Source organism: Triticum aestivum, chromosome 3A, assembly GCF_018294505.1.
Source record: "Triticum aestivum cultivar Chinese Spring chromosome 3A, IWGSC CS RefSeq v2.1, whole genome shotgun sequence".
NCBI lineage: Eukaryota > Viridiplantae > Streptophyta > Magnoliopsida > Poales > Poaceae > Triticum > Triticum aestivum.
Genome location: NC_057800.1, coordinates 65,116,176 through 65,126,782, shown reverse-complemented (window position 1 = coordinate 65,126,782; position 10,607 = coordinate 65,116,176). Strand labels below are relative to the sequence as shown.

General features: G+C 41.3%; 1 long non-coding RNA gene across 1 annotated transcript; it reads right to left on the bottom strand.

The window, feature by feature from the left end:
* Nucleotides 1–8,213: 8,213 nt before the first annotated feature.
* Nucleotides 8,214–10,596, bottom strand: LOC123060325 (uncharacterized). The gene is made up of 3 exons (XR_006427886.1): nt 10,441–10,596; nt 9,654–9,764; nt 8,214–9,208 (listed from the first exon to the last, which is right to left on the bottom strand). It is a non-coding gene; the product is annotated as an uncharacterized lncRNA (long non-coding RNA).
* Between the last annotated feature and the right edge of the window lie 11 nt (nt 10,597–10,607).

The following is a 10,607-nucleotide window of genomic DNA, read 5'->3' as shown; positions in this document are numbered from 1 at the left end:
GAGTTTTCTTGTACTGAGTTAAAAGAGACAATAACCATTATATGTTGCATCATTTTCTCCTTATTTTTCCCACTGGGTTTGAAGGAGTTTAGCAACATATCAAACGGTATACTCCTCACATTTTTCCCACAGGGTTTTTGGAGGAGACTTTTTCAAGATGATGATATTACATGGACAAGTGTAGATTAGGGGGAGTGTTAAAGCTCAATTAAACTTGTGTTAATTATGGGGGAATCTCCCCTTGTACCAACCGCAGCCAGTTTGCATTGGCAACTGTCGCGTCGGTTCCTGACATCTCTCCCAAACGGATGCCTCTTCGATGCATCCCTTCTGCCTGTATAAATACCTACAATCATCTAATGAAAGGACACTTGTTCACTTTTACATCTGTGCCGAGGCTCTCTCGATTGTTCTCTTGTTTTCCCTTTCAACACTCTTCAAATTGGTCTGGAGTGTAATTATTTGGGACAATCATAACTCTCCTTTTTCTTGTGGGTGTTACAGTCGTGACTCGTGATTAAAGTGTGTTGTGCTAAACATTTTTCTTTGGGAAAACTTTATTTTTGCCACTCTAGTTTTTTACCACTTTGCATATGTCACTCTAGAATTTGACATTTCACTTTTGCCACTCTTAGCTTTTTGTTTTGAATCTAAGTGATTGATTGATCTCATCGATGGTTACAGGATGCCATTTATATGGTCTGGAGGGATACGATGGTTCGGACAAGACATCGGTTCCAGACCAGATGCGTCTGTGCGGGAGGCAACCGCACGACGGTTGGGCAAGGGAAGATTTCCCCTAATTACATATGTAATTAATCTTAACACTCCCCCTAATCTACGCTTGACCATGTAGAATTGTCTCACGATCTTCCAGGTAGGGCTATCATCTTCAAAGATTCTTCTCCAAAAAGTTCTTCATGAAAACTTGATGAGAACCTGGAACATAAACTCACAAAGAGATAGCATAATATGATGTCATAAAATAAGGATATCTCAAGAAGGGACTTCTCCTAATCACCGCTTGTCATAAGAATCCATCATCTTGATTAAGTCTCCTCCAAAAACCCTGTGGGAAAAATATGAGGAGTAGTGTAGGATATGTTGCTAAAACTCCTTCAAACCCAATGGAAAAGAAGAAGAAAAGGATGCAACATATAATGGTTATTGTCTCTTTTAACTCAATATGAGAAAACTCATAGAGTTTAGAGGACAATAATATGCTGCATATACTTTCCTAAAAAAACCTATGGGGAAAAGAGAAAGTAGGGCACATGATCTTGTGTTGATATTACCTCATTAAAAACCTTTATGAGAACATGTATAATAAAATCATGAAGGGAAAAAGAGTATAATATGATGCATTGAACAGGAACAATTCAGGAAGATATCCCCCCTGATTCTTGCAAATTTCAAAGCCGTCACACACCAATTCCAAGAACATATATCTGGAATGTAGAAGTTGGTAGAGACTTCGTGAACAAATCAGTCATATGTTTGACTTGCAAGATATGCAACATAACGATATTGCTTATTATGTAACCTGTTTGCATCCGGATAACACAAGAAACATTATCGTTGAGATAATGGTTGGTGGATGTAGCCATGAGGTCTGTTTCAAAGACTCTTCATGAGGGGGCTACCACACCTAGTAGGAACACTAAGCTTGTCTATGATCTGCCATAGTAGGGATCTGATCGATGTATCCAATGATATCGGTGTTCACATTTCTGTGAAACTGAAAAACCAAGACAAGATGTTTGATGCCTTGGAGATATCGAAAGATATTCTTGAGTACCAACCAATTGTGTTTGGTGGATCCAATGGCATTATGGAACGTTTAGTCCCAATATCTCATTTCCATCATCTCTTGGTCTAAATAGATCTTTCTCTTACGTCTAGAGAATGAACTACCATGAGAGTTATGGATGGATAAGATTTGTCCATAATGAATTTCTCCAATATAATATGGATATAGACAACATGGTGTACCATAATGTCTGAATGAAGGTGCTCAAGTTGTAGTAGCGAGCGGTGTTTTGGTTTACCCAAATCCTTCATTTTAAACTCCGTCATTTAGATGATTACATGTGTTGTCATTGTAGACACACAAACATGGATAATCATCATTGTAGGAGTAATCCTTGTGCATAAGGAACTCACTACGTCGGTTGTACCATATGTACCGACAACAATAAGTCGTATGGTGACTTACTGATTTTACACAATGCATGTTGCATTTTGTATTTCGATTCAGAATTGAGGTTCCATCGGGAATCAATCATATATGTCTGAATCTAGTGATCCACATGGATATGTAATCACTACATCTATCAACTGCAAAGATAGATGATTTTGTGCTGCCAATGATATAAGTTATCAGAAAAAGATTCCACCTCTGGAGAATAGTTGGGTATCTGTGTGAACCCTTGTGCTACAATACTTGCTCTATGTTTCACCACCTTGTTGTTCTCAATTCTGTTTCTAGAAGAAAACTGGTGTAGGTATTGCTTATGAATACCTTTCCATTATTGAGCAAGATCATTTCTATCTAGATTATACCATTTGCTTGAGTTCAGTCCGAGTGTTGTTCACACTTTGCCATGGCCATGGCCTTTGAATCTGAATCACTTGAAAGGTTTTTGCAATCTAGTTGAGAAATGTATGTCCACATTTGTAGACTTCCGATTATATGTTTCTCCAGAATCTATATATCAATATATAGTTGATGGAAATATCGTTACCCATGGTGACTGCTCGCGATTTCCCAATGCGATTGAGTCGGGTATTCTGATGTTCCGGTCATTGTGTGCACTATGACCTGGGTTGGTGGCGGTTTCCCGTCCACTGGGTGTATACTACCCATTAGGTGTCTGTCAACGTGAAGTTGATTTGCATTTACTGATTCACAGGCCTTGATATCCTTGCTTGCGAGAAGCTGAATCCTGATGTGTACTTCTGCCATACATCTCCCCCTGTTGCTTTGAACGGGGAGTGGAGTGAATTTTGTTGGTACCTCCACTCTTTCAGGCGTACTTTTGCAGGATAGTAGGATTGTGTGACACCTTTATAGTCAGTAAATGAATCTGGCAGGTTATTTGCATTGTGTTGCAAATCTTCTGAACGCATGGTTCGGATCTTTGAGTACGTGGATTTGAGGCAGAAATGTGTTGAACATTCCACTAATTTCTTGGCATTCTTTATGGTACTTGAAATCTCCCCCTAATGCCTGGAAATGTTCCTCATTGAATCAACATACTGGCCTTGAATAACTCCCCATGGAGGGGCTTGAAGTATTGACGAAGATACAGTTATTCCTCACATAGATCCCAACTATATGTTGAGGGGCCAATGATGTATGCCGGGTGGTGATATCGGTATGCAACCGAATTACTATAGATGGGAAATACTTGGTAGATTTCCACGTATCAAAGATAGAGGGGAATAACATTATGCAGTTTGGTCACGAGCGTGTATGACTGCATGACTCCAACATAAAGTTGGTAAGTTGCAATTTCAAAGTAAAGATCATGTAATGAGCTCAATTCTTTGGATGGGATTCTACCAAACCATTTTGAGTCTAAACATCAGGACAAATTGCTAAACTTCAATCCGAGGGCCATAGGGAAGGCACTCAAGGAGAATTCTGCAATGCTATCCATTCGATTTGCTTGAAATCGATGTCAGGATAATGAGCCAATGGTTTCGTGTGAATAAAGCACACACTTAAGACGATCATGTAGATATGTCTTTTAGAACCATGGAATACCTGAACAGTCTACTCAATGGTTGGGAAGAGCCACTTACCTCGACTTGATGCATTCAAGGAGTCTGAGTGGTTCAGCATACACTTTAAGGTGTGCGAGCCTTAAAATTTGCCTCCCTGTGTCACATGTAGTGCACACAAAATCCAAATATTATTAGAATTTAGCATCATAATAATCATAAATCATTGGAATTGCTGATAGTTTCGATTTCAACCCAATGTCAATGATGACCAAAGCTAGAATGCCAAGTTTGTCATGCAAAAGACACTCTGGAAAGCTATCTCGCACGCAACATGTGCTACGGGTTTTGTATTATGTGTAGTACAACCCGGATGATACATAGAGAATGTGCTTGCCATATCCGTTGCATATGGTAAAGAGAAGTTATTTCTCTTTGTTGTCATCATAAGTTTCGCTATGGAAACTATTTTGACGGATACCTCCATAGTTTAGTAGGGTACGTGTTAAACCTGGGAAGCAATAAAGCATCCCGATGTTACTCGAGTACCCACAGGGATAGTAAATATGACTTGAGTTGAGCCAACAAATACCTCATCGCGTATAGCGATTTTAAAATATCCCCTTTCTCTCAATGAGAGTGGAAACATTGGACTTTCCTAAATATAGAGTTTGTGGTGCATATGTCCACAAGGCACATCATTTTTCATCAGATTGACTCCCGTAGAAATATATATACAGACATGAAGATTCTCAATATGAAAATCACTGTCAGATATAGAGAATACATACAAATGTATTTGTACCAAAGTGCTGATACAATATATTGTGATATAGAATATACGATGACAACAATATGTTGTTGTTACAACATCATAAATGGGTAGTAATAATATTGACCACTCAGGAGATTGAAAGACTATTCATAGTCTCCAAACATGTCGGTTGAGGCATATTCAACCATCACATTCTCCGTGCCCATAGGATCCCGTCATCACTGTTGATGTCGGGTTGAAGGTTGAAGTGAGATTCAATCCTTTGCCCTTGAGTTCATTGTATCCCAGGGATTGCTGATACAGAATAATCAGATGCTAAGATCTGAATCTAATGCCTTATAATGTATAAGACAACATTTTTCTGTTAGCAGTGTGATGCTAACCAGAAGTGATTCCTGGATTGCACAAATTATCCCATGAGACACAAGAGCGATCATGATGTCCATGGCCCAGATAGGCAGTGGTGGCCATTGAGGGCGAATGCCTCAAATTCTATACCATATGTTACCGCTATGGGTGAACCAGAGATAATCAATTTATGGTCGGTAAATTGAGGACCATCATGGTTGATGTTGTAATGAACTTAGCAAAATCAATGGGTATTTCAAGAAGTTATCTTGAAACCATTAGTGTGAATCTCAAATTGCCAAGTATGACATCTTGAAGATAATCTTCAAAATGAAGTAGATCTCATAGCACTAGGGAGTATAATCTGATGAAATCAGTAGATACTCACTCGTAGTGCCTTATGTCATGACTTAGTAAAATGTGTGGGAGAGCACTTTGTAAAGCAATCATAATGTTGAAAACGATAAAATGTATGCTTTATCAGTAGTCATCAATAATCTGCGTAGGCAGTAGATCCATATGACTACCTTGTGATCCCAAGCATCAATTTGACGAAATCACTTTGATTGTTGCATCTGTATTTGCAAGAAATTGAAAATTTCAATTGCAAATAGACGTATTAATCTCGACATGGGTTTAATATGGAAATAAATACATCATAGATATATTCCGGAATACATCATACTCAACGGAGAAACAGTACTGCAGAGGTACTGAATTTATCTTTGCAAGAGATTAAAAATCTCTATTGCAAATGGACGTAATTAATCTCAACACGTGATAAACGTGGAAATGTATTACATCAACTTAAGATCTGGAATACATCTCAGTACTCAACAGAAAAACAGTACTAATGTAGTGAATAATAATGATGATGCAAACTTGATGTTCAAGTGAAAAACTTGAATTGTATAGACCTCAAATTAAACTGAGATGATCTTGTATCAAGTTGCAAGATAATTCAGCGAGGTGAATTAATAATTTGCGAGAGAAAATTGATCTCAATCGCAATGAGATTGTTTTGCGAGAAAATAATAATTCTCAATCGCAAATTTATATTGTTTTGCGAGAAAACTTAATCTCAATCGCTGAAAACATATTCTAGAGAATTTAGTCTAAAACAGGAATAGATCACTGTTAGAACCACTGTTGCTAATAAGTGAACTAGTATTAATACCAGTGAAACGATCAAGCAACTAGTAGACAATAAACAAATACACGGGCTGCTGGTGATTCGCTGAAGCATGTACATGGCCTGGCCACCTAAGGCAGAGCGCACATGGCCACGTTCGGTAGTGTTTTGAATCTAAGTGATTTCCTGGTCCACCGCCGAACAGATAAGGAGACAGACTAGAGAATAAATCCCCAATCTTCCTGGGACTCAAAATGGCGGAGAGCCGGAGAGCCCATGGCCGGCACCACCTCCACGCATGCCGCCGCAGCAGCGTTCACCGGCGACGAGATGTGTTCCCGTGGCGCTCGTCCTCATCCGAGGATCCGCCGGGGAGCTGCGTCTCGGACGCGACACCGTTCGTCAGTCCCAGCGCGGCCGGGCTCCATGAGCCGGCACGGCGGCCCCGGCTGCTTGATGGCGAGGCGTCCGGCGGGCTGGGAAGCGTGACGCCGAGAGCCATGAGGCGACGGCGAGCGCCCGTGCGAGGCAAAGGCGGAGGAGTGGCAGGCGCGACGGCCCGACAGTGTCCGCGTCGACAACCACATCGCTGGCTTCGGCTTCAACAACCGCAGGGGTTGGAGACGGCCTCGTCGTCATCGTCGATTATGACGACCTCGTCCGGCTGGCCGGTGCTCAAGTCCCGGCACGGCGGTCGATGGCGGCCATAGTGCGGCCGTAAAGCCTCTCCGCGAGAGTGCTCCAGCCCGCGTTGGCGGGACAGGTGCGCGCGAGGGCGCGACAGAGCGCGGGAGCGCGGCGCGGACAGGCAGCGGCCACGGGCAGGAGGGCGCGCAGCCGGGCGGCCGGGCGCGGGGGCGCGTTGCAGCGCGGAGGCCGTGGTCAGGGGCGCGGCGCGGAGGGCGGCGGCCGGCGCGGCCAGAAGGCGATGGCGCGACGCGCGGCATGGCCGGGCGGAGCCGGCCACGGCCTGGCTCGGGCGGGGCGCAGCACCTACGCGGCTCGGAACGGCCACGGCGCAGGCGGTCGTGCGGAAGTTTTGAGGCCTGGTGCTCTCGGTTACGAGCGTGCTGATAACGTGTTTTGAATCTAAGTGATTGATTGATCTCATCGATGGTTACAGGATGCCATTTATATGGTCTGGAGGGATACGACGGTACGGACAAGACATCGGTTCCAGACCAGATGCGTCTGTGCGGGAGGCAACCGCACGACGGTTGGGCAAGGGGAGATTTCCCCTAATTACATTTGTAATTAATCTTAACACTTTTGACAATACATTACAATTGCCATTATGTGGCAAAAATTTCAGAGTGGCAATTGTGATACTTTGTCAAAAACTAAGAGTGGCAAAAGTGAAATGAAAAATTATTACTTTTGCCATCGAGTGGTATTTGTGATGTATTGTCAAAAACTAAGAGTGACAGAAATGATATGTTAAATTCTAGAGTGGCATAAGCAAAGTGGGCAAAAACTAGAGTGGCAAAAACAAAATTTTTCCTTTTTCTTTTGAGCAAATGCTAAACTATTTTTGTAAAGATTGTTAAAAATAGTCACAAAGGTAGCAAAAAAATGGTTGGCCCAAGAAAAATAGAAGGCAAAAACACAATTGAAGAAGTTGAATTTATGTAAACTCATTTTAACACCAAAGATAAAAAGCCTAAACACATGATTGCATATTAGTTAATTACTCCATAATGGTTTATGTTGCAAAATTTAGAAACCAATTATGGGTAATCTAGCTTTTTTTTCTTTGTTTTTCTAATTGAAACGAATGGAACTCGTTGGCACATCCATAGCTGTAGCAGAACTGAGCTGTAGTATAAGTAGAGGAGGACAAAAAGCTTTAACATTGCTCGCTTCACCTCACGCTCTTTTGGTAACTAGATAGGAAGTGTGGCTTGCCGCACCTGGCAGCACCGCTGCCGGGTAAAAGTCATATCCAATCCAGTAACGATAATACAGTGACCAAAACATTGCAAATATACACAATAGCATGATATTGGACCGCCACAAGTTCAATCCCTAACTTAATACTGTGAGTAACCCTATTAGGACCTACTTGATAACCCTATGAATAACATGCCAAAGAACCTAAGTAAGCGTGCTATAACTTAATACTCCTTAACATGATGTATGAACCTGTCAGAATTATACAATTTAGCCAAAGGAATTATACAACATGAGTATGACCGTGTAAATACTCACTGGGGCAAGTAGAAATCAGAGTAATCACCGAAAATCACCAGTGTAATATAGCAAGATTATAACAGAAGCACAACATTGATATAAATATGTTCATTACATAGAAACTGGTCCAAGCAACAACAAAAGGTAGTGGAATCAGGTGTGCCAAAAGCAAGGCAACAACTTCAGGCCAAAAGCAAGCCAAGACGATCCATCGAAACAAAACAAAAATAATAATTGGGCCACAACATGGATCGAGCCACGTTCACAACGAGCGGAATCACAAGTAAAAATAAACAGCAAAAGTACGTGCCCGTGGGTAACTACCCTGAAGGGAGTCTGGTGGTGCGAGAGCGGCCTGTCCATCATAGCGGGCTCAGATTCACCTTTCCTCGATCATATAACCTACCCCCGTCATCTCTTATCACCAGATCAATCTGTTCATACAGTGGAGCTGCCCTGGTTATCACTCAACAAGAATGACCATCCAAGGACAACAACAAGTATCACAGGATCAAAAAGGATTCTAGAGACAAGAGGGAGGATCCAACCTGATACGCACAGGTGCCACGATTGCTCAAAGGCACACTTATTTCAGCCACGATTAATCATCATCGCCCTAGCACGAATGCCACTGATCAATCTAGCAAATCCAGGAGCATAGCTATAGGACCAGGGCATCCACATGTAAACCAGAGCATCACATTAGCTCCTATGATAGCAACTAAACATGAACAACAGCCTGCAAACCCTAAAATGGCATGGATCCACAAGTACAGAGCTCAAGTAGAAACCGATGCATGAGTAGGGCATAGAGCATCAACCAGACAAGCACCACATCAATATAGCCATGGCAATGTCCCATACAGTAGCCGAAGCAGAGGAGCGGGAGGAAGATGGACCTCACCAAGGGAGGCTGTAGCCGAGGCAGTACTCAGTGCGCGCCGGGGTTGCGCCTGAACGCCGTCCAACCGGCGAGGAACCGCGTCGGAGTTGTGCCTTGCACCGTCCCGCCGACGAGCACAAACGCATCAAACAACCTGTGTAAGGAAGGCATCGTTGTTTATCAGAAACAATTAGTTAGGAATTACTATTTAACAGAAATGCATTTTTTAGCACAAAGATATGCACAGGAAAAATACAGAGCTCAAGTAGTAAATAAAATGTCATGCAAAAGATATAAAGGTCCAATGTCCAATAACAACTCAACCTTATTTTTTCAGAATCCTTTGATACACACTATAAGTTGCCGACCAAAATCTTTGAGCATGCACATCTGGCATAAAAATTTGATATGAGAACTCATAGCATTTTTTGTCGGTTTAAAACCTTGGATCTACAATCAGAAGTATCATATTACTATTACTCTTACATACATGTTGGCATACACAATATATCTCTACTCTGCCATAGTGTATAGAAAAATAACAGGACTATTAACTCTACATGAGAAGTGAACTCATGGGTACAGGGGATCAATCTTACCTTGAATGTCTTGCACCAAGGCATCCAGCTACCAAGGCAAGATCTCAAACACAGAACATCTATCTTAGAACACCAGTGTTTCCCTTCATAGTCCACCCTTCCTATAATATTCTGGTAACAACAGAAATCTCCCGTTAGTTTATATAGCATGCAATTTGCGCTCAAACTGAAATAAGAACAACATTTTGTCAGTTTTGTCAGTAACATTTGGTTAATTGGGCACCAACAAAATCTCCTATATGATTTGGCGATTAAAGAATAGTAACAAATGATATAAAATAAACAGTGACATCAACTCTAACTACACAATATCTAGGGAAACAACATGAATCTCCAATTGGTTCACAAAGTATGCAACTTTTCTCTCAACTGAAATGAGAACAACATTTTGTCAGTGATATTTAGTTAATGGAGCACCAACAAATCTCCTATTTCATTTAGAATAATAAGAATAAATAAAGGATATAAAATAACCAGTGGCACATTTAACTCTAACTACAACTTGGCAAAGAAATTACATTAGTTGATTAATGATTATCTGTAGCTAAATCCTATATTCAATACACAAGACGAAGGAATTCATATATTAGAAATCATATGCACACCAATCAATCAATTAAACAACAAGAATCACAAATAAAAAGAAATTACATTGGCAGTTCATATCAGTCTCCTACCTTGAAAGTGAAAGGTTTCAGTAAACCCACTTCATTAGTAATGTGATGCATCGATTTTCTCTTAGCAAAATGATGAGTTGCAAGAACTGAAATTACTGAAACAATTATACCTGTCGAAATAGTGCCGTGTAAAGCAAAAGTTGAGAAACGGGTAGCAGTGTAGTGATGCACCCATCAGTCCTTGCTTGCTCCCCCGTCATCTACCAGCGACCTCCTCTTTTGTCCCTCCCAAGCTGTTGCACACAAACTGAACTATAAGTCTTGAGCTTTAGAAAAA